Below are 22,333 nucleotides of genomic sequence, written 5' to 3'. Positions count from 1 at the left end.
AGCAAGCTTCTGGGGTTTGGATCTGCGATGACCTTGCTTGAGGTTGTAGCATCTTCCCAGTTAGCAGACTCGTAAATTATTTTGCTTTTCTACCTTTTCCACGGCATGAATGAGACTACCAGGCATTGAAAAACTTTAGGGGCACACCCATTCCCTGCAGGATGACTAGTGTGGGGCTGCAGTAAAATAAGTGAGTGCAGTGCTCCAGATAAGCTTTTGGAGGTGGGAGAATTTTACTCTCTATTTTTAAACTTTGAGAGTAAATCTGATTTTAAGAGAGTAAAAATGACTTTTCTCCTTTGCAAGAGAGTAAAATGTATGCGACATCGAGCCAACGTGTGCAAAAACTGTATGGAAATCATTACTATGCGGCAGCTTTCTGCATTGTGACAGAATACACCTTTCATTATTTCTGGCCATTTGATCTCTCCTGTATATATTTAAATGTTAAAATCACAAAAACCTAGCCAATTATATAGTAAAGCAAACATGAATTGTATTGTCTGTTTTGAGATTCGATAGCAGAATTGTCTTTTGATGTTTAATGAAAGTCCTAATTTCCTGGAGCTATTACTACCTAATGGTATGCCAGTGTATCATACAACAGTGCAGAGAGGCAAGAACCCCATGCTAAATTCTATATCTAATCTAGTGGTCAAATGGTTATTTATATAGCTCCTTTGGCAAAGCGCTGTGCATAGAATATATTTATCACAATTGCCACCAAACCAAAGTCAGTCGGCACTCCTTTATCAACCTTGAAAGGATGAAAGGCTGAGTTGGACTTTCCGGGATTCTAACCCGCAATCTACAGATCACGCACAGATTGCAGCAAGGAGTGCTCAACCGGCTGAGCTATCTTATTGGCTAACATCCTTCAGAGGTTGGTTAACTGAATATCGACTGAGGTATAATAATCACAGTACCTAGATGTATGACGAGCCATTCATGAAGCGCTACATAAAGTTAAATACCTATCTCGATGATCACAGGGACAGGTTTTGCTGAGTTTCTATTTCAATTACCAATGTAACTTTCATTTGTTTGTTTTTGAACAGCGCTTGCATCGAGAGTCAGGTTTTGGATGTTTTAATTGTAGTCCTGAAGATTTGAGAGGCTCGAACACCTGTGATCAGTGTAATGACAATCACTCACCCTTGAGCAAAGCCACTGACCTAGTAATGTACCCCATAGACTGCAAGGTTGAATGGATGTAGACTAGACTGTGCATAGTCATCATTTTACACACTGTTTTTATAATTAGAGTGTAAATTAAATTAGAAGTGTAAAAATGATCTGCCTCGGCATGATTATGCACACAGAACCGGAACTTTGAAAAATACAATTGTGCAATACTGGTTTGCTCTCACTGGAAAAATTCTCAATTGCTACTTAGTTTTCCATCTTATTAGTTATACAATCCTAAAATTCTAGGAAAACATGCACAGTGCTTCAGAAGCTGAATGGAAAGAAACCATTCCTTTTATCACAGTGTGCAGTTTTATTTTTTAGAAAGGCTTCAGAGAAATACATTCTGTTTCATAGGTGGCTTGCAATTACATCCATGTAAATAAACAACAAAATAAGCCTTTTGGTTTTTGTCATGTAACCTGACCTTTGCACTGCCCTCTGCTCTAAACCGGTGTGTAAATGTACCCAGGAAAAATAATAAAGCTGTCGTATTTACAAGATTTGCATGCGTAAAAAGACCTGGTGCCCACCTTATCTGGAGGCCTGAGTGGGTGACGCCAAATAAGACCTGGAGGGGCACACATGGTAGAGGGCATGGAAGGGGAGCAAGACACTGGCATGCTAGGTACTGAAACTAGAACATTCTACTTAAAGCACGCTGTCAGTGTAACTATTGTAACAGTATCGGTATCCAGTTAATTTCTCAAAAACATATTTTCGAAATGCCATTTTGTTTTTTATGGCCTTGTTATGGTATAAGGTAAATCCATCTAATGAGGGTGTTTCAAGGAGCCAGCTTTCTTGCAAACATAGGATCCCTAGATTTGCAATCTGGGTCGTGGGCCTAAAAAAAAAAGGTGGACAAAGCCTCTCTTATTCCAGGATCCTATGTCCAGAGTCCAGTGTTCCTCCTTAATTTGGCTCTAATTTTTGTTGTTGGTTGTTAGAGCCTGCGCCAACCATAACCAATATGTATCATCTTCTGGAACGCTTTGCTTCAATTGGTCATTATTTGATGTTCTTCTCGGTTCCATGTGGGATGAGCTCCTTTAATAACGATTTTAAATGAGTCTAAATTGTCGTAATTAGTGTTCTCTCTTTTGGCTGGATTGTTGAATGGGTCTTGCAAAGGTCGACGTTCTACGTTGGCTGTTCTGAGAGGTGATTTCAGGATCTTCTATCACATGTCATTCTGGTGGACGAATGTAAGCTCAGTGAGTGTTCGAAGGTTTTTAAGTTGAAGCCCAATGCGCGTAGCTCGTCCTGAGCACCGAAGAGTAATGCTGAGAGGGCAGCTGAAGCCATATGTAGGCAAACCCTGTCGTTCTCTTCTTCACTTAGAAAATCAACAATTTTGATGTTGTTACAGTGTATTACTCTCTGTTTCAGGACGCAGTTTTAATAGGTATATGATGTTAGCACGATTTAGGATTAATCCATCATTAGCTCTCAGTACTCGTTCTAAGATTACAGGATGGAGCACCTGATATTTAGCACCAAGATTGTTACCACTATGCCATGTTCTAGAATTCAGCTCTGAATTCTTATTACTGGCATTCTGTTTGGGACCATTTTTGATGTAGATAGAGTTCAGGTCTTGTCTGGAGTGTCGAATCTTGCATTCCATCAATTTGTGATGATGGTAGAGATCCACTATTCAATACGGTCTTGTCTCGTTTCTCAGCCATCGTGAGAAACTGAGAAGTTGGAAGAGTTACTTTGGGTTGAGTTGTGTGATTGCGGTCTTCTGATTGTTTCCTCTGCAAGGCCATCATTCATTTATTGCCAGCGTCAAAAATGGAGAGGTAGGGGTAAGAACCACATTCTTGCTGGCCAGCCGAAGGTCAGTTTGTGAATTCTTCTGCAGTACAGAGGGGGCATGAGTCTCATCTTCACCAGGACCTTCAGTGGAGCTTTTGTTGGATTCTTCCTCCGTATGTTGAAAGTTGTAGTAGCAAGTCGCTAATGGTTCTGGATCAGAGTTTGCAGCAACATAATTCCCGGTTGGAATTATGTCATCATCCAATTGTTCGCTGGTGTAGTTTCTCATGGGTCGCGGATTCAAAGAGGACTTGGAAGTCCGTCGGGATCGCTTTAAGGTTTAGTATGAAACTCTGAGTATTTGATGTTTTAGTGGAGTTTCACAATGAAAGCATGTTTTTAGTTTTTTTAATGTTTTTTTTTACAGGGAGGTGAGTTTGACATTTTAGCAAGCTCAGTGGGTCTTTCCTTAAACAAACAACTAAAAATTGAGTAATTTGCAGTGTTGCTCATGGGTTCAGGTACTTCACTGCCAGATATAATGGTTACTTCATTTTTCAAGTCTCACACACATTCATAGTAGAATGAGTATGTTTAAGTTCTTCATTCTCAATTGTGTTGGTCACGATTTCACTCTCGTTTATTTGTGAAGATTGAGCCCCAAAGACTGGAACGGTAGATTGTTGGCTTTGTGTTTCACTGGTGTTGATGACATTTTCCACATGTCTGACATCATTTATCTTTTTTCTCTGCTTTGTCATTGGCCCCTGGTTTCCTTTGCCCGAGATTCTTGGAATCGGCAAGGGATCTGTTAAGCACAGATAATAATTTAGATGTCGGGGTCAGTCCCTCCATTTTCCTTTGCATGGCTCTCTCACGTACTCCCTCCAAGATGATTCTTTTATCGAACCTGGCCTCTTGAGCCAGTTCAGTGAAGGACTTTAGGATAGCGCCATCTAGCTCTTTATCTTTCATTCAGCGTTCTTTCATTGATTCCATGAAACCTTCTATATGAATGATTTTCGAATTCATTATTGCTATTAGCGTTGACTGGTCCTTATAATTATCATTAACATTTTCATATTGCTTTAGGTAAGGTGACAATATGATTGTAACTGCAGAAATGATGTTTGCTTGAAGTTGAGCAAGGTATATATTCTGTTTTTCTTCGTTACGGTCAGCCAGACGGTGAGTACGTCTCCTTGAGGGATGCTATGGTGGTTTATGGTTAGGATCCGGATTTGCAGAGGAAACCGCGATTGAGTCAGTTTCACGTTCTTCACTGGACTCGACATTACTGTTAATTAACTGATGCTTAGAAGTGTCAACATCCAGTAAATGATGTGTTCCAGATGCATGAACGGAAGAGGTAGCCGTAGTTGTAGGCATACGGTGGGAGGGGTCCTCTTTCTCTCTTGAGATTATTGTAGGTAAAGGTGGAGAAGGTTTGAATTTCTTGACCTGGCAAGGTTGACGGCGATTTGTCAGTCCAACTGAGTCGGAGTTCCGATGTTTACCGTTCGGTCGGCCTGCTTCTAGACGCAGGGTATTATCTGCAATATCTTTTGTTAAGCGGGCTGCCAGCGGTGAAAGCGTTTGGTGTTTCTCTTTCTCTTTCTCATTTTTGAGGCAAGGAAGTTCTGGAGCACTAGATAACTGAAGATTAGTAGGTATTGGCTGGTTAAGGCCTGTGTTGACTGCATTATCAGCAGCTGGAGCAGGAGTCGCAAATACCTCACTCGTTTCTAGAGCGCATGAATTCTCTGCATTTCTAAAGTTTTGGGTGACTTCATTCACACTGGGAAAAAAACATGATGCTCTTGTTTGCAGGCTCTGACACCCCACACAGTTCGTTCGATGCTTTCTAGCAACTCGATGTCAGACAGAAGAGTCTGGCTTACAACGGTGGATCCGTTATAAACAGTGGATCTGTTTCTTTTGTAACATTGTTTGAAGGTTTCAGCACAGACTGTCCAGTTTGTGTAGGTGTACTTTCAAACCTTCTTGTTGGTTAAATTGCTAGCGTAGACCTGTCGGGTCCGCAACAGAGTTACTTCTTTTCTTTGTCAATGAGCTGCAGTGAACATGAAAGGCAGGATTTTCTAAAGTACGTGAGCATTCTAAATTGTTACATTTGTTTGAGGATGTCGATGCACACGCTACTGGCGTTGAAGCGTTCACAGTTACTTGTTTAAAATTGCGTGGCTTTCGAAGCTCTTTGTCGAGTCTTGGCATACCAAGTCAGGTTGTTTTAACACTGGTAGAGAAGTAGAGGCCAAGTTGACCCTCGTGAGCGGAGCCAAAAGCGACATGTTCACTACAGTGGTTATAGAGTTCTGTGGTGCGGTATCGACCGCAGGGGGGGTAAAGATAGACATGGTCATGGGCACAGTTGGGACATCACAATTGGTACCTGATAGTTGAGCGCCGGTCGCTGGCACCAAGGTTTCATTTGAATGCAGGTCACTGGACTGCCAGTCACAGGCGCCAGCGTCTTCATCGTGTCTCCTTGGGACTGCAGACAGGCTTGACTGTGAGTTCGTTGTAGGGTGCCAGCAGATGAAAGGGCTTCCATAGGATTCAACTGCATCTAACACTCAGCCAACACTCTGCAACGTTCTGCGTCGGGAGGGCAAGTGTGAGGAAAGTTGCTCCACCTCCACTGAAGACCCAGTAGGCAGATGCAGCAACAGCAGTAGAACAGTATCCGGGACAGCAGAGATACACCGGGAGAAGGCCAACACTCTGCTCTATCGGTTACACTGGACACAAACTGGGTCAGGCTGTGAATAAACAAACCTCATCACACTGGATTATTCTGTGTATTTCAGAATGTTATTCTTTGACTGGGAAAGATGTCCCAGAAAATCAAAGGGCACATTCCATTAGAGGAGCGGAAACAACTGCAAAGGGGTGTAGCAGTGCAGGATGTTTGTAATTCCGCAACTTGGTCATTCATACACACATTTTCAAAGCATTACTGTCTAGACACCTTGTCGGTAAGTCGGCTAGGTTTGTGCAAAGCTGTTTTAGTCAGTTTGAATCGGTAGAACAAAATCCACTGGCCCACCTCCATTTACAATACCGCTATGGGAGCCTATACATGGGAGGACACAATCCATTTGAAGAACAAATTACTTTCCCCTGGTAATGTTCTTTCTACTGGATGTTCCTCCCACAGATCCTCATCGCTCTCCCAGCCTATCCCTCTGTGATTGTGGGTGAATTGTTTAGGACACTTCTCTCTTTTAATGCACATGCGGGTTCTTGTCATTCTCCAGGCGACTGGAGAAAGAGGGAATGAACTGGGGAAAAAGGCTTGGTGCAAGCTATTTATACCACTGCTGACGTCCCGTCCGAGCACTAGAATGGAAGCCATCGAGGAACATTGATGCGATGATTCAGTGCGCCCTTTACTGTCCAAAAGGTTTCCGAAGATACAAGTAGGATATCGGTATATCAAAGATGAGATCCATGGGAGGTTCTTAAAGTGGCATAGCCTTTTTTTATGAGCATCTACAAGAGTTGAATTTAAGATTCCATAAGCAGGAGCTAAAACGAGCTCCTGGGTATCAGGCATTATCTAGTGGGCAGGAGCTACCCCTAGAGAGCCAGGAGCTAGTTCATGGCATGATGCAAATGTTACTTATGTGAGGTGCAAACTTTTTGTCTGTTACATACAATTAATTATGCGTTAAATGTCTTTTAGATTGTATGACACCCATTTGCTTCAGAAGCAAAAAGTAGCTTGTGACTTGGCATTTATTTTTTGGATCATCTATGGTAAAGTAAGCATAATTGGTATAAATTGGCTAGATTGGCATTTTGGAACAATCTGGCTCTTTCTTACTGTGGCTTGGCATTTGTAATGGGCATCAAGAGCGAAGCAAACGTGATAAGGGCTATTATGTGTCTAGACTGACCTACATTGTGCAGCCAGTTGGGGCATGTTTTTTTTATTGTGGCATGATATTTTTAATGGCAAAGCCAACAGGAGTATAAGCCAATAGGAGTATGTTGGATTAGAGCCATATATTGGCAAAGCCATTTTGGACATGTTTTCTTGTAGTGTCATTGCTGGCATTTTGCCTAAAGCAAACACGAGTGTTCTTATATGGGGTACTGGCATATATTTATGCAATCAGCATGGTAATGTATCGGCACAGCTAGCTAGATTTTTTGTTTTTTTATACTGGCATATATTGTGGGCAAAGGCATCATGAAAATGCATTGGGAAATGTTCCTGTGCTCTGTTGGTGATTCAAATCTATTGATTTCTTGGGGGGATTGGAGTTACCCTACAAAACCAATTGCAAACTGCTTGACTTTTTACCCAATTCTTCACAGAAAGTGTGCTTTATTGTACCATTTGTAACTCGTCATTACAATTTTTTATGGGGGGGGGGATCAAGCTCCCTCGCTATTCTTGGTCGCCCTGGCATATTGTGGGAAACATGTACACCCCTCCAATGGAAAAAAAAATCGCCAGCATGCTTATAAGAAGGGGGTTTGAAGGTGCTCTAGTGCCATTAGAAATGGTACCCATGCAGCGGAGGGGGCGGGGGTCTTCAGGGGTGTGCTTGTCTATAATTGGGAATCAAATTTCAATGTAGATCCATAAAAAAAAGTTATATGAAGCAGTGTGCTCTGTTTTGGTAGAATGTAGTGTTTCGATCAATAATTTGGATGTTCATTTGCATAATAGCCAATCGCCGTAGAACTTGATCGCTAAAATATCCAATTATTGTATGATGGTGTTAAACCAAGCGGATCCTTCCTGCAGTTCCGTTTAGAGATTGATATTAATAATGTAGTATGCTTGGGAAAAGTAGGGGAAGAATAGAGTCCAATATTCAATAGGATCGTAGTCGCAAAAATGGCCACCTCGTAAAGAAAGTCGCCTGGCTTGGACATTAGCAGAGGTTGAACCAGGCTTCGAAGCCTACGTTATACAACAGCATGTGGCCCACTGTGATTGCTCATCGCAGGGATAAGACTTGAGGATTGATAAGAGAAAGATTACTAAATTTGACATCTCTTCGAATTGTGAAAATGACCAACATCAGATGTGATGGTCCCACCCAGCAGTGAGTTGTAACAGTTCCATTTTTTGGGGGTCAGGAATAGAAGTTGAAGATAATTTTGCTTTCCCAGGTGTGAATTCAGCTGTGTATACATTCTGCTAACTATGTCGGGTTGAAGCAAGGATGGCTGAAGGATCCATTCCTAGCCTTCCTTGATCTTTGCTGTGTCCGCAAGGGGCTTATGACGGAGTATGCAAGTTGTAGGCTGTCTAAACAATTGGGGAATGCATTTGCACCTCATGGGTGTGTAGTGGCGGAGAGAACGTGTAGCTTTATTCCTCGAATACTTAAATGCTAGCCTGTATGGTCCTACAGGGTTAATGTTATATAGCATTGTATATGTATTTTATGAATTGGCCCCATTTTATTTATTCGTTTTGTTATGTTGGTGGTCTCAGAAAATGGAGGCCCCAAATCGAGGGTTTGGGAGGAGTTTATTAGCTAGAAATATCCAAGTGGGGGGTTATGAGGGAGCTATTATTGGTCTGCTAAGAAGTTGAAATAATGCCCAGATGCCCTTGTATTTCTGTATATGACTAGGACGATTACTAAAAACATGCCCTCTAGATACTCTTATTCATAATAGTATCCGATTCCCCAGGTCACGGTCCCGGTGGCCAGGACCGTTAGAGTATATAGCATTTGACATGGGACAGCCTCCTCTATCTACAAGAGAGGGGACTGCATTCCGAGAAGGTATTTAAGTTATTAAGAGAATTTAAGTGGCCCCATGATGTGTCGGAGAACCCTGGCGGCCCAAGGCCTGTCTCCTCAGCCTCAAAAGGTTTGCATTTGGGCACTTAGAGTTTAGCTTTTCCCAGAGGGGTAACTACTTAGTTACTTCCCCGTCACTAGCTACTCGGTACACGTAGTATATTCCCTCACACCATGTCCTTGCCTTGTTTGTTTCCTTCTATTACCCGTAATATATGCTTATTGCCCTACAATATTCAGAACTAAATCTGACCTGTTCAGACGCAACATTGAACAATGTTAGTTCTTTATAGTATTTGCACTTCAAGGTACAGGGCACGATTAAAATGATGGCGTGCAGCAGCAGGTTGATTGATTTAGAAGTGCGAGGTATAAGCTAGATATCGACGAATGCCCCGTGTCGGATGTGAGTGGCACAACCAGTGTCCCTGCATTCTGGTACCTGCAGTTTGGCTTTTCGATTCTAATTACCGAGCTCAGCTCCAAGTGACAGGGTAAGGAGTTTGGACTCCATGTGTTACTCGCATGTGACACTGTGAGACACATTGAGATGACTCGATTGCCTGCGGTCACAGATGATTGCATTATTAATAGTTTTTTTTTCATGATTCGAACAGGAATATATGGTACATTGTTTTGCATTATGTGAGCGTGTCCCGCGAAAAAAGTAATCTTGTACTCCTTGTCAAACGAGCAGACAGCTACGCATGTTTTTAGAAGTATTAGGTTGTAATGCTCTTACACAAGTGAAACGACCAGCTGCTGTGAGCTGTGGGTGCACTTGGCTTTTAATTGTATATGGCCCGTTACTGTTAACCCCAACGCTGGCTCTTTTCGTGACGATTTTAAGTTGTACACATGCAGGGTCACTGATGATGCACTTGCCTCATGACCCGTTTCCTGTTCATTTCTCATACGGGGTGGCCCTTTTCTGGCACTCGTGCTGTAAATGACTGCTCGGAGGCAAACCACAGAATGAAAGGAACTATTATAGAACAGCTCGGTTATCAAAACACACCTCCACCACCGACTGGACTCTATTAATCGGACTGGGCAAATGTGGGGCGCAACACCCATTCCCCCTTCCCACCACACCCGAAGCTATTCGCCTGTTCATAATCTGGAATTCCTGAACTACAAACCCCAGAATTGAAAGAAAAAAACAAGACTGGGCGGGCATCTCCCAAATGGAGTGGAGCACTTAGTCACATAGGAGACTGTATTATTACTCATCCTTCCCCCACACATAGACTTTACCGCGCCTTCAGTATATCTCTAAGGTTTAGTCATCTGCCCTGGCTACTCGGCCTTCTTCTCTCAGGTTATATACTTAACAAAAAGAACTCTGAAATCGATGGGCGGCTTGCTTCTCACAGATTGTTTAATCTAGTTGTCATGTCAGTGCGCAACTCTGAGGTTTCATTATGTGGAGTTAAGGGCCCGGAAAGCCATATATTGCCAATGTATTAAAAGGCTGCCTGGAATGCTCTGGCCAACTACAGAATGATGGCTAAAGATTTTTGCAAAAGTGCTACTTTCTGAGTTGACCCAGTGGATTGACAACAACGGTATTCTTCCGCCAAATCAAATGGACTTCATTCAGAAAGCTTTCACTACCCATAACCTCCTCATTCTCGTGTCCTCGGTTGAGTATACATGGTTACAGAGAGATGGTTGGTGCAGTGTACTGTATAGTGCATTTATTGATTTCTCTGCAGCCTTTGATTCCATCTTGCAGAACAGACTATGGCAAAAATTGGCCTCCTGGAATATTCCCCCTGGTCTGTTGAAAATGCTGATGCTGCTTCATGCCAATACTATAGTAAGGACAGGTCTTGATGCAGAGGGTTAACTTTTGACCCCTATGAAGACGCATCAAGGGGTGAAACAAGGTTGTATTGTTGCTGTAAACCTTTTTAATTTGTACTTAGCCAATCTTTCTGTGACATTTCGTAACCTGCATACATGCCCAGTGAAAGTCATCTCCCATATGACTAGCTGGCTTGCTTATGCCGATCACCTCTTGTTAATGGACCACACCCCAAAAGGGCTTCAATGTTTGATAACAGCACTGGAATCTTATGCTGTTGTTAATGGACTTTCGGTTAATATTGCCAAGAGTAAAATCATGATATTTTCTCATAAATACCCTCTGCGCAAGACTATCCAATGTGAGCTTAACGGATCCAATCTTTAGTATGTCACCTCTTATAAATATCTTGGTCTTTGTGTTGACAACACCCTTAATTGGTCGTTACATTGGTAAGAAATTAAAAATAAATGCATGAAACCTGTGAGAGCGATTAGTTCCTTTATCGGGCGTCAGGGTGGTCTTTCCATCTCAACCATCTTGTTATTGTATACAGCAAAGCTTTATTATGGTATCAAAGTTTGGGGCCACCACTATTTAACTAAACTTCAATGTTTCGAGGCAACCATTTTACGTACCCTCTTTCGAATGCCCCGCGCTCTGCCGATTGAGTACCTGTATTTAGATTTTGAAATCCAAGGCATAGGTCATGAATTTGTACAGAAGGTTGTCATGAATTGTGAGCACTTGCAGGTTTTCTATAACGGTATCTCAATGGTCACCTTCTTTTCTGCATTCTTACGACTGGATAATTGCAACTCATTGGGGACTATGGGTGCAATTGTATCGCTCTATTTTAAATGGCAGATAGGTTGTTTGAATCTGTGCCGGGTGACGCGTACTTCGTTAAAACACACCTGCAAACTGTGCTGACTAGGTTCAGCTATGAACAAAACCTGATGAACCTTTACCTATTGCGAGTACAGAACTGCCCGCTCGCTCGTCAAATCCAACATATATTGATGTCTATCCCAACAGTGCAGTAATACAATACTTGTTACTCAATTTTAATATCAGTGAAGCGCTGGCAACTAAAGGTGCATTTTATGGCGTTGCTAGATCCAAGCGCCAATGTGGCATGTGTGGTACACCTGTCTTAGAAACTCTGGTCCATCTCTTAACTGAATGTGAGAGTTTATCCTTAATCGGGCAAAGGTATATTAAATCTTATAAGGATTGGTTTGATTGTACAGACATGCCTCAGCTTTGGTCTATCTTCTTTGAAGGCAATGACCATAACCTGATATTTGTGTTGACATTTTGAAACTCTTATGTAATTGATTTTAGCTGACTGGTATCTTATGGCTTATAGCATGTTTTAGATTTTTCTTTTTAACTGGTTTTATGACTATCTTGTTAAGCTCTATTGTCTTTTGCTGTGCTATGACTATGTACCTGTTTTGTTTCTTATAACTCTGTTATTTTTGTTTGTGCGGTGTTGTATATACAAAGTCACTCGGCTATGAGTATTTAAATAAATTAAATGAAAGGGCCTTGTTGAAGTTGCAATCCTGCTAGCCGGTCAGCATCTGTATTCGATGTGGCCTTCATCAAAAGAATTCCTTATTTGCAGCACTCACTCCCTCTATCGTTCGGCTTTCATTCCAGGCTGTAGATCTGAAGCATGCACTCCTCCAATCAAGTACACTTGTCAACAATCGCCTGAAAGCAACTGCATCCTGCAAGCAAATGATCCGACATTGGAAAGGTATGCTTTGTTTGCTTTGCAGAGCAAGTGTTTGTTTTGGCCGGTATAAAGTGGTCCGCGCAATGTTATTTATTTATATATTTATTTATATATGCTTCTATAGCACCGTAAGCCCGCAGGCATCAGGGCGCTGAGACACACGATAAGTACATGGTGATTTAGACATCCATATCTCTGGTTCCGGTGGATATCGGAGGACTATTTAAATAGGTGGGTTTTCAGGAGTTTTCGAAATTGGAGGTGATTTTCTTGGCTTCTCAGAGTTATCGGAAGGGCATTCCATATCTGAGCCACCTTTACTGTGAACGATCTGCCCATACCGGATTTGAGCCTGTAATGGGATGTTTGCATCCCAGGCAACGTGCCTGTCACTCACATCCTGTTAATGTGAGAGAGCCGTTTGTGGTGAGACTAGGATGCTGCTGCTGCACACATGTAATGCAGTAACTTACTGATGTGGGATGAAAGATCATGACTAACTGTGGGTAGGAATGTGAGTATGCAAACATCCCATTCTTGGACCCCCTTCTCTGTACTAGTTGTCTAGCACTCCCTCTCTTAACATCAAAGGTCTCCTACAAAGTGTTTCAATGTCCTCCTAACAGAGACATATCTGACAGTGGCAAATGCGTTATTAGTAAATCTGAGCCTTGTCTGCTGCTATGAGAATCCTTCGAAGCCTGCTCGGGTTTACTGTTGGCATATATGCAATGGCTGAGTGAGCTTGCAGCAGAGCTCTCTCTCTCTCTCTCTCTTTTTCTCTCTCTCTCTTTTTCTCTCTCTCTTTTTCTCTCTCTCTCTCTGTTCTCTCTCTCTCTCTCTCTCTCTCTCTCTGTTTTCTCTCCCTGTTCCAGGTTGATGAGGAATCTGCGGGAGAAGAATCCATAGAAATAACATTACGGTAAGGTAATTTCAAATGGATTGTGTCCTCAAACATATTCCTCCTCTTAGATATTCCCGTCCACCTTTGGCTGCTTCAGAAACATTTTCTCGGCAGGGGGCGCCATGTGTCGATGTCGTTGAGTCGAGGTCCCTCGAAGGCCTCTGTCGAGGGTGACATCATCGGGTATACAAGTAGCTCGCGCGGCGCCCATTGGCCTCAGTTCGTTTTTTCCGCACTACGTGTTTCTATCGGAGACTCGGCGCGCCCGAGTATTTCTGCTACGCAGTTATTGTTTTTTCGTCGAAAATCAAATACGAAGATGTCTTCTTCATCGACCCGACTACTCCGCGCTCGGGGTTCGAGAAGTGCAAAGATTGCAGTTATAAAATGTCAATAACTGACCCTCATAAATCGTGTTTGTGGTGGCTCGGGAAAGATCACGACACAGAGGCCTGCACGAAGTGTCAGGCAATGACCGGTAAGGTCTTGCGAGAGAGGAAGGGAAAACTACAGGTGGGTCGACTAGCAAAATCCGACGGATCCTCGACCGTCGAGGCGAAAACCCACTCCCCTCGACGCAATAGGACTAATAGGTTGAGATCTTGAGGTGGCTCCCACCACTCGTCTTCGACAAAAAGGTAGATGAAAAGACGCCACCATTCACCAGCCACTTTGTCGTCTGACGACTCTTCAAAAAAGTTAAAATGCCCCACAAAACATCCTTCCTCCGAAGAGAGGGAATCTTTCAGGGTTAAAATGATGGAGATATTTGAGAGGGCCAAGCCTCGGACCGTGCCTTCCTCGGAAGCCGGCCGAGAGCGTCCCCGTGCCGACACTTGCGCATCCTCGAGCACAGGTGATCGAAGAAGAGCTGATCAGGAACCCTCCAGGACCCCGAGCAAGAAAGGCTGCTTGAGTCGAGACGACCATTCAAGGTCATCTATGCCATCCAAGGTCCTGCATACTTCGAAAGGAAAAGTCTCTACGCCATTTCCGTCAACGGTTCCTCTTTCATCAATGCCATCAACACCTTTGTCGATGTCAACTCCGAAGCCGTCAACGACAAAAGCTCCTAAGGTTTCTGCTCTGTTATCTGAGCATGTTTCAGCAGGCAAAAAGGCTACAAAAGCTACATCCTCTTCAAAAATAGTTCCTCCAGAGAAGATTTTCACTCCTCTACCTAGGAAAGAATTCTTCAAGTCCCTATCTTCAATTTTTGAAGAACAGCAGAGGTCTGAAGATTACGAGGTCCCATTTGGCCTGGAGTAAGGCACCCCTAATGTCCCAGAATGTCTCATCTCTGAAGAGAGTAATATGAGAGATCTCATAGAGACATTACATAATGCTAGTGGTGTAGATAAATCACCGGAAGCTGATTTTGGTAAACCTAGAGCCAGTGGAACATGCCAGTTCCTCATAACGCCAACTAATGACGAAAGTGGTTGATTATTTAAGAGGGTCTAGACCACAAACACAATTTGTCCAAGATGATCTGACAGACATCAAGGTCAAGGTCCGCCCACTGATCCTTTTTGACCTTTTCACGTGGCCTTGCAAAATAGGGTGGCCAAAAATTGTGAGGACCCGGACTCTATTCCTCCTGTGAATAAGTCCCCTACAACAAAATACCTCCCTTCCAGTAGCGACCCTTGCTATCTGTCAAACACCCCACTCCTGTGAGTCTGGTGGTCCAGGCAGTCATCGCTACATCCTTCTATCCCTCCAGATGGGGACGACAAGCATGTGGATAGATGGGCACGCAAGGTATTTTCAGCAGGGAGTATGGCCTTAAAATCTTCCAACTCCACATGTGCCTAGGCATAATTCTCCTACACTCTCTGGGAGTGCATCTCCATGGCGGTGAAGCATATACCAGAAGGGGAGGAAAAGGAGGGATTCCTAGCTATCATTAGAGATGGAAAGCAAGCCATGCAAGAATCTCTTCAATCTGGTATGTACACTGCAGACAGCATACCCAGATACTGAGACCACTGGTCTCATAGGAGCCACTGAAGGGATTTCATGTGCAGTCTGGCCTCTGGCACTGGGAAAAGGCCATGAGCCCCAAAAGGCAGAGAAAGGAAGCCACTGGTAAGGTGGCGTGGCTCTGGAGCAACTGGACCATCTGTTGTATGTTGGCGGCTCTCCCCTCGAGAGGGAAGACCTTCCCTGCCCGAGTGTCTAGTAGTGCCCTGATGAACTGGAGCCTTTGGACCAGTGCCATGTAGGACTTCTTTAAGTTCAGGGAGACGCCGAGCCTGTGTAGTAGCAGACGGGTGTCGTCTAGATGAGTCAAAGCCTGCTCTGCTGACTTCCCCCGGATCAGCCAGTCGTCCAGGTACAGGAATACGTGGACTCCGGATCTCCTGAGGTGAGCCACGACTACGCCATGAGCTTGGGGAAGACCGTTGGAGCGGAGGAAAACCAAAGGACAGCACTTTGAACTGATGGTGCTTGTCACCAATGAGGAACCGCAGGAATTTCCTGTGCTTCTGATGTATGGGCACATGGAAGTAGGCATCCTGCAGGTCTATGGACACTGAAGCTCGAGAGCGTGGAGAATTTCTATCAATGTCACCATCCTGAACTTGTCTTTTTTCGGGAACTTGTTTAGAGCCCTGAGGTCCAGAATGGGATGGAGACTTCCTCCTTTTTTGGGTACCGGGAATACCAGCTTGACCCTCTTTGATCGGGAGGCACCTCTTCCACGGCACTCTTCAACAACAGGGCTCTCAGTTCTTCCTGGAGCTCCTGTCCCGGTTGAATCAGAGGAGACAGGGTTTGTCTGGAGGTTTTCTCAAAAAGAGGAGACCATAACCCCACCGAATTAACTGCAGTGCCCAGGCATCGGAGGTTATCTCTTGCCACTAAGACCAATGCCTTGCAAAACTTCCACCAACCGGTATGTCGTGGGAGGGCTGGCCCTTAGAAGCACCACTGCCCCTTCTGGGATGCGAGAAACGCCTCTGCCTGGCTTGTTGGTGCTGCGATTTCCTGCCGTAAGGCACATAGTGCTTCTAGCCCCTGCCTCTAGAGACAAAGCTGAAAGCAGGCTTAGCCGGCTGCGCAGCCTGACTCAACGATTTAGCAGCAATTTTAGACTCCTTAAATTCCTCTAAAAAGTCATCAGCCTTCTGTCTGAAGAGCATCTCCCCCTCAAAAGGCATGTCCAGAAGGCGGCTTTGTACATTGGAGGAAAAGCCTGAAGTTTTCAAATAGGCCATAACTACTGCTGACCCCATGGAGCGGCCAACACAGTCGGCCATCTCCAAGCCTGTTTGAAAGGACTGCTTGGCAGTTTCTATCCCATCCTCATTCTATCCCGGTAAGTCAGTCAGCGGTAAAATGTTGATCCGCATTCCTGTGAAGGAATGGGGACCACGGAAGCACCGGCACCGTTATTAACGGTGCCGGTGCTTCCGTGAAAGTCTGCAGGCGGGTGCCATTCTGCCCGCCAGGCCTGACCCTGTTGGGCAGACGGAACGGCACCCGCTTGCAGACTCGTAATTTGCCGGTTACTGGCACTGTTGTTTCTGGACCGGCAAACTTGTAATGAGTGCCTATGTTTGTGGCATTAAGAGCAATGTTGCCGGAGGTAAAAAACTTCTTTGCCAAAGCATCTATCTTTTCCCTTCCCTGTCTTTAGGGAGAGTCAAGGGTGTGTTGAGAGGATGGAAGGGTCCCCTCTTGCCAGCCTGTACTTCCCAGTGCCAATGGTACTCGCAGGGGGCAAAGTGTATGGGTTGCGCCAGATGGAAGCCAAAGATTCAGCTATGGCCTGATTGGAGGGCATGTTGTGTTCAATAGCTGGGCCCTCATCTAGGATATCCGTAAGGTCATACCCTTGTTGGGGAATGGCGGACAACATGAGGCCAAGTGTGTCAACCACTTTCTCTACTAATGTCCGAAATTTGACATGAGAGTGAGTGTAGGGTCGTTTTTGTTGCATCTCAAGGTCTGGAGATGTGTCCAACCCACTGGCATCTTGAAGGCCCTGAGCAAGTGCCATCAAGTTGTCTCTGTCCTCAAAATAGTCGACGCCACTGGAACCCACAAAGATGGGGTTGACATCTTCACATTCCTCGGCTTGATCAGCGCCGAAAATTGACCTCATGGAGTCAAAAATGCTTGTCCGTGGCAGTGGTGGAAAGGCGCTGACGTAGCTTGAGGACGTCGAGGGCTTATCCTTCATATCCGTAGGTCTGGATGCCGAGGCTGAGGGCTTAGCTTGCAGCGGAGCCCTAGAGGCCAATGAATTGGGTATTACCGCCAATAGCTCCGATGGGCGCCGTGGAAGAGGCTTCTAGAGGGCGATTCTTCTGTGCTCATGGGGCAGAGAGCTCGAAAGCTCAGTTGGCGCCGAAGGCATCAACTTCTTGGCAAGCGTGTGGTCGGGGGTAACGAGTGATCCGTTTGCTGCCGAGGCCCGCTGGTCAGAGGTGGGAGTTGCACCGACAGCCGCCTGTTGGCGAAACATGGCAAGCATTTCTTTTTTTAAACAAATCCCAATCTTCCTGTGTGGTCGGTCCCGGAGGGCTTACCTCGCTCCGAGTAAGAGTCCGATTCACGCCGATGGTGGCGTGCCTTCTTCTTCCGTGAGGAAGATGAGGAATTTCTTCTGGAGTCGGACCTTTTTTTTTTTTTTTTTTTTTTTGCCGTGCTGGCCCTCGTCGTGACAAGTGGGCACCTCAGCCGCCCGGATGAGAGGCCGCACTGGAGACTTCAGCGATGTTCGGACGCAGGCCAGCTTGCCGGCTCTGTCTCGCACAGACTTGGGTTGCATCTTGGCGCACAATGCGCAGGCCTCTGTGTCATGAGTGGAATCCAAACACCACAAACAGACTTTGTGCGGGTCCGTCACTGACATTTTAGCCTTGCAATCAGAGCACTGCTTGAAACCCGAGATAAGACATTGTCGGGGTAAATCAAAAAAAGTTAGTGAGACGTGTCAAGTGAAATTCGATTACGTTCCTGGCGCATCATGTTAGCGCATGAAAACAAGGAACTGAGGCATGGGGCGTAATGACGTGGTAAATGTATGGCGCCTGACATCACTTCCAGAGCTGGCGATCGACCACAGCGCAAAACAGATCGACGTCTGAGTCGAGGTCCACTATGCCCCCCTGTGGGAAAGTTTCTGAGCAGCAGAGCTGGGTAAGGATATCTATCAACATGAGGACTCTGGGGGAGAAAAGCAGAAATCCATTGAAGCAGTTTTTAAAATCTCTTTGAATTTGATCTGAAAAAGAGATAAACGTCAATTTAACCAAACCGCTCATTGCCAGAGGTCTATCGCAGGTCATCTGGCTTTCATTTGAAATTAGACGATCTGAACAAAGGATGATTGCGCTCATTTTGAGCTTGTCGTACTGTAAATGATATGCATACATAATTTCCAGTACGGCTAATTTTCCTTGATTGGTATGACGGAGAAGTGGAGCAGAACATAACTTATGTTTCTGTTGCTCCATTCCTCTCTGCCATACAAGTACTCCAACATTTGCGCCAGCACAGATTTTCATGGTGGCGCAAATGCTGGGGACTCCTATGTATTCCGCTGACTTCCTGCAGCAAAAAGCTGTCAGACGCCATAGGAATCCATTGTAAACGCTGCGTTACATGGGTATACGCTTGTACGCCGTCTTTAGCATTTCGTGGCGGAGACACGTGTACGTGAAGGTGCACATGTAACAAGTCCCTGCTGCCAAATTACAGAGGATTGAAACATTGTACTCTGTAATGTTATGCATTTTTACATCCCAGCCCCTTTCCTCCAGACTTCTGGGGTGTTCTGAGGAACAGGAACTCACCCGGCGCCTGTTGCCGGGCAGCAAGTATCGGAATTTCCCCAGCACGATTGTGCAAACAATGCCCCTCTCTGGCCCTCTTTTACAGGCTGTGCCGAAACCCCAGTCCCTTTCTTTGTATTTTACTGGAACAGACTGTTGCTCAGCGACCACACCACATTGCTCCTAAAATAGTTCTTTCCTCTGCCTTTATGCCCAAAGGGTTAAGGCATTGTGTGAGTTGTACCAGGAGGTTTTCCTCTGCCAACCTGCACTACTTGACCTGGGCGTCTCTCACACGCGTGGCATCTCTTCAATGCAAGTGACTCTCTCAAACAGCTCACTTTTTTCAGATGCTTGTGTAGTGCTAGGAGGGCCTTTTAGACATCAGGCAGGAGATCGGTAACTCCCACAGTTTATATCCCTATCTGCTTTGGAGGGTATGCTCTCTGAGCTGAACACACCCCACCCCTGACTTTTGGAATTTGAGACATGTGCTCAGCACAACAGTCTGAGCAGGGTAAATGGGTTGTGCTTTGCAAAGGCGCGCCTCTCAGATTTAGTAATACATTCTAAACAGTTTTTCTTTCTTCACGAGGCACTAGATTAAAGTGTGGTGGTAATAACGCTAATTGTGAATCTGGAAGGACCCAGACTCCTCCATGGCAGAAAGTGGGATTCTTATTTTTGTTTGCAATTTAGTTTGTTTTTGGGGGTTCCCTGTTGATTAGTCAAGTGTCTTGAAAAGTGCTTGTACTAATCAATAATACAGTGCCACAGCAAGGCAGTGTTGATGATATCCAATTAAACATATAGATGCTGACAAGTGCTTGTGCTTTTCTCAGTGTAAGCATGGTGTAAGCACTTGAGTGCTAGGGCTTTCCCTAGAAAAGTATGAGCATGTAGGACTCGAGGAGTATTTTTCAGAGTAAAATTGTTTTTTAGTAAATAAAAAAAGTAATTCTCCAGCATGGGATCTTTTATAGATTCACATGCTTTGAACAGTCCCCTTTGTCAGGCTGGGAATCCTCAATTACGCATTTCCTCATTTTATTCATAAAGAAAAACCAGGTGTTTTTTGTAGTCTATCCTGCTCAGCTTGGGTGCTTTTGGTCCCAGCCAATGGGACGTTGAGTGTTAACCATCATTTCCTTGTCTAAAACTTTAGTAAGTCTTTTGGATTTAATTTCATTTAGGAATGGAGAGCAGATCTGAGAAGTCCCTCTTTAGGGCCTGCTCTACGTGGGGATAAAACATGTGTTTGAGGAGGATTACATGTACTGCTTATACCCTAACCATACCACTTAGGAATGTGACATCTGCCAAGGTTTCAGTGCTGAAACGCTGAGACCGGCACAGGAGATTAGTGTACTGAAACTATCTGAGAAGCCCCTCCCTCTCAGTAAAGGTCAAGATCAGAGGAAAGACCAAACAAGAAGGGAAATACTCACAATGGGGTCGCATCCACTAAAGGCTCCAGCCCTGTGGCGGCAAAAGCACCATCAATGAGCAGCTCGACAACGATCGGGTCATCAAAAACCTCAAAAAAAGCTGGTCAACCAAGGTGGCGACGCAACTTGCCGCAGGATGACCGTAAACAAACACCCACAAGAAGACACTAAGCCTTTGCCAGCCTTCAACGTCATCCACATCAATGCTAAAAAATATTGCAGTTGATGAACCGGTTGGTGATGAAAGAATCCCAACAAAGATTGCTGAGGAGATAATCGGTACCCTGATCATCAACAAAAGTATCTGCACATCGGTCGCCGATGACATCCCAGGAGAAGACCCTGTCGACAGATTCCCAACCTCAAGAAAGATCTGCACCTTCATCAACGGCAACGAGGAATCCAGTGTCAATGTTGTCGGCACTTGCCCCACGGGAGAAGGAGATGGCATCGGCCTCACAGGAGTTGGCCCCAGCAGGTCCATCTACCACAGCAGCAGTAGGTTCATTCACCAAAACAGTGGATGAGGAGGGCTGTCCCATGCGTCTATCAGAATAAACCTAGCATCGATATCCAGATACAGCAGGAAAAGCGACGCTCCCCCTTTATTCAGTGACAAGATAATCAAAGATGGTCATTTTCACTTGTTCACAGGATCTCGAAACGAGGGTTGGCCAGGTAGATTACCTCAGCTGTATCCCTTTGGCATCATAATGCCAATAAGCCTTTGAATGTACAAGGTACAGGCCCATTGCACTGGGGTCACAGCAGCACTGTTGTCAGGAGTACTGCTGATGGACATATGTTGGCGGCCACCTGGGCAGTGCCCCACACCTTCATCAAACTGAACTGCCTGGAGGGGCAGAACGCTGCAGAAGCAAGAGTGGGGGGAGCTGTCCTGTAGCACCTATTCCAATAAGGGTGGGATTACCCTTCCCTCCGCTAGAGCATCTGTAATTGGTAATGCTATGAACTATATTCAAAGTGTGTGAATCTATGAAAGAGCCATTGCTGGAGAAGGAGTATGTTGCTTAACTGTAACTCTGGTTCTTCAGCATTGGTGCCTTTCACAGAGTCACATGATCCCACCTCCACCACACTGTATAAAGACCAAACCTCAGGCAGGGACAATATGTCCTCTGGCGTACCAGAAGAAGGACACTGTCATAATTCAAGGGTGTTTATTTGAATAAAAGAAAAATGCCTATCTGGCCCTACCGCTATGAGGGAAGTTCCCTGCCTAACAAACTAAAACTAATGGTGCTCGTCAAGTTGCAAAAGAAGAATCCTAACAACTAACTGGCCCTACCACTTAAAGAGAACTTAACACAAAGAAGGCAGGCAATAGCAATGGGTAGATGACTTGTTTTCAGTCTCCAAATATAATGATACTGTTCAGTCTTTTTATCAAGTATTCAAATCCTTCCAGGGTCATTTGTAACAGTTGTTTATGCCCAAACTTCATAAAACGTCCTTCCCCAAAGTCTTATGACTCCTTCGTAGGTATACTAACACTGTCGACTCAATACACCTAGTACGTCTGTCTGCTCAGGAGCTCTAGGTTCATGTAACCGAGTTGGTTTTTCCAACCATGTTGCAGTGTTCATACTCCTTTCAATCTGTTTCACTTGGGATGGCTGCATGTCTCCCTTTATGCATTCTGCAAAACTTTGTCGGTTTCCCCAGCATTGGCATAAAGCACACATGCCTCTTTCACGCGTGTGCCCGTTCAGCTTTCTCTGACTCTTTCATTTTTCTGCTTTTCTAGCCTGAATATAAAGTGTTTGTATCTCTTTCATTCTGTTTTGCATAAGGCGTGAGCCCGCTCCATTCTCTCAATCCTTGTATCTTAGTCTGCTTTTCCAACCTTGATATAAAGTATTCA

At 44.7% G+C, this 22,333-nt stretch overlaps 1 protein-coding gene across 3 annotated transcripts in view; it reads left to right on the top strand.

Annotated features, from left to right (window-relative positions):
• The window catches only part of HOMEZ (homeobox and leucine zipper encoding), a 177,954-nt gene that overhangs the window by 119,380 nt on the left and 36,241 nt on the right, over positions 1-22,333 (top strand). For 2 of the 3 annotated variants that reach the window (XM_069634017.1, XM_069634016.1), the window contains one exon: positions 12,229-12,328. The exons of the other annotated variant lie outside the window; for it this stretch is intronic. The gene's annotated coding sequence lies outside the window, so the exon portion shown is untranslated. The remainder of the gene's footprint in view (positions 1-12,228; positions 12,329-22,333) is intronic. 3 annotated transcript variants of the gene reach the window in all.

The sequence above is a fragment of the Ambystoma mexicanum genome, chromosome 13 (genome assembly GCF_040938575.1).
Source record: "Ambystoma mexicanum isolate Mex_15411 chromosome 13, UKY_AmexF1_1, whole genome shotgun sequence".
NCBI lineage: Eukaryota > Metazoa > Chordata > Amphibia > Caudata > Ambystomatidae > Ambystoma > Ambystoma mexicanum.
This window is presented reverse-complemented; position numbering and strand designations above follow the sequence as displayed.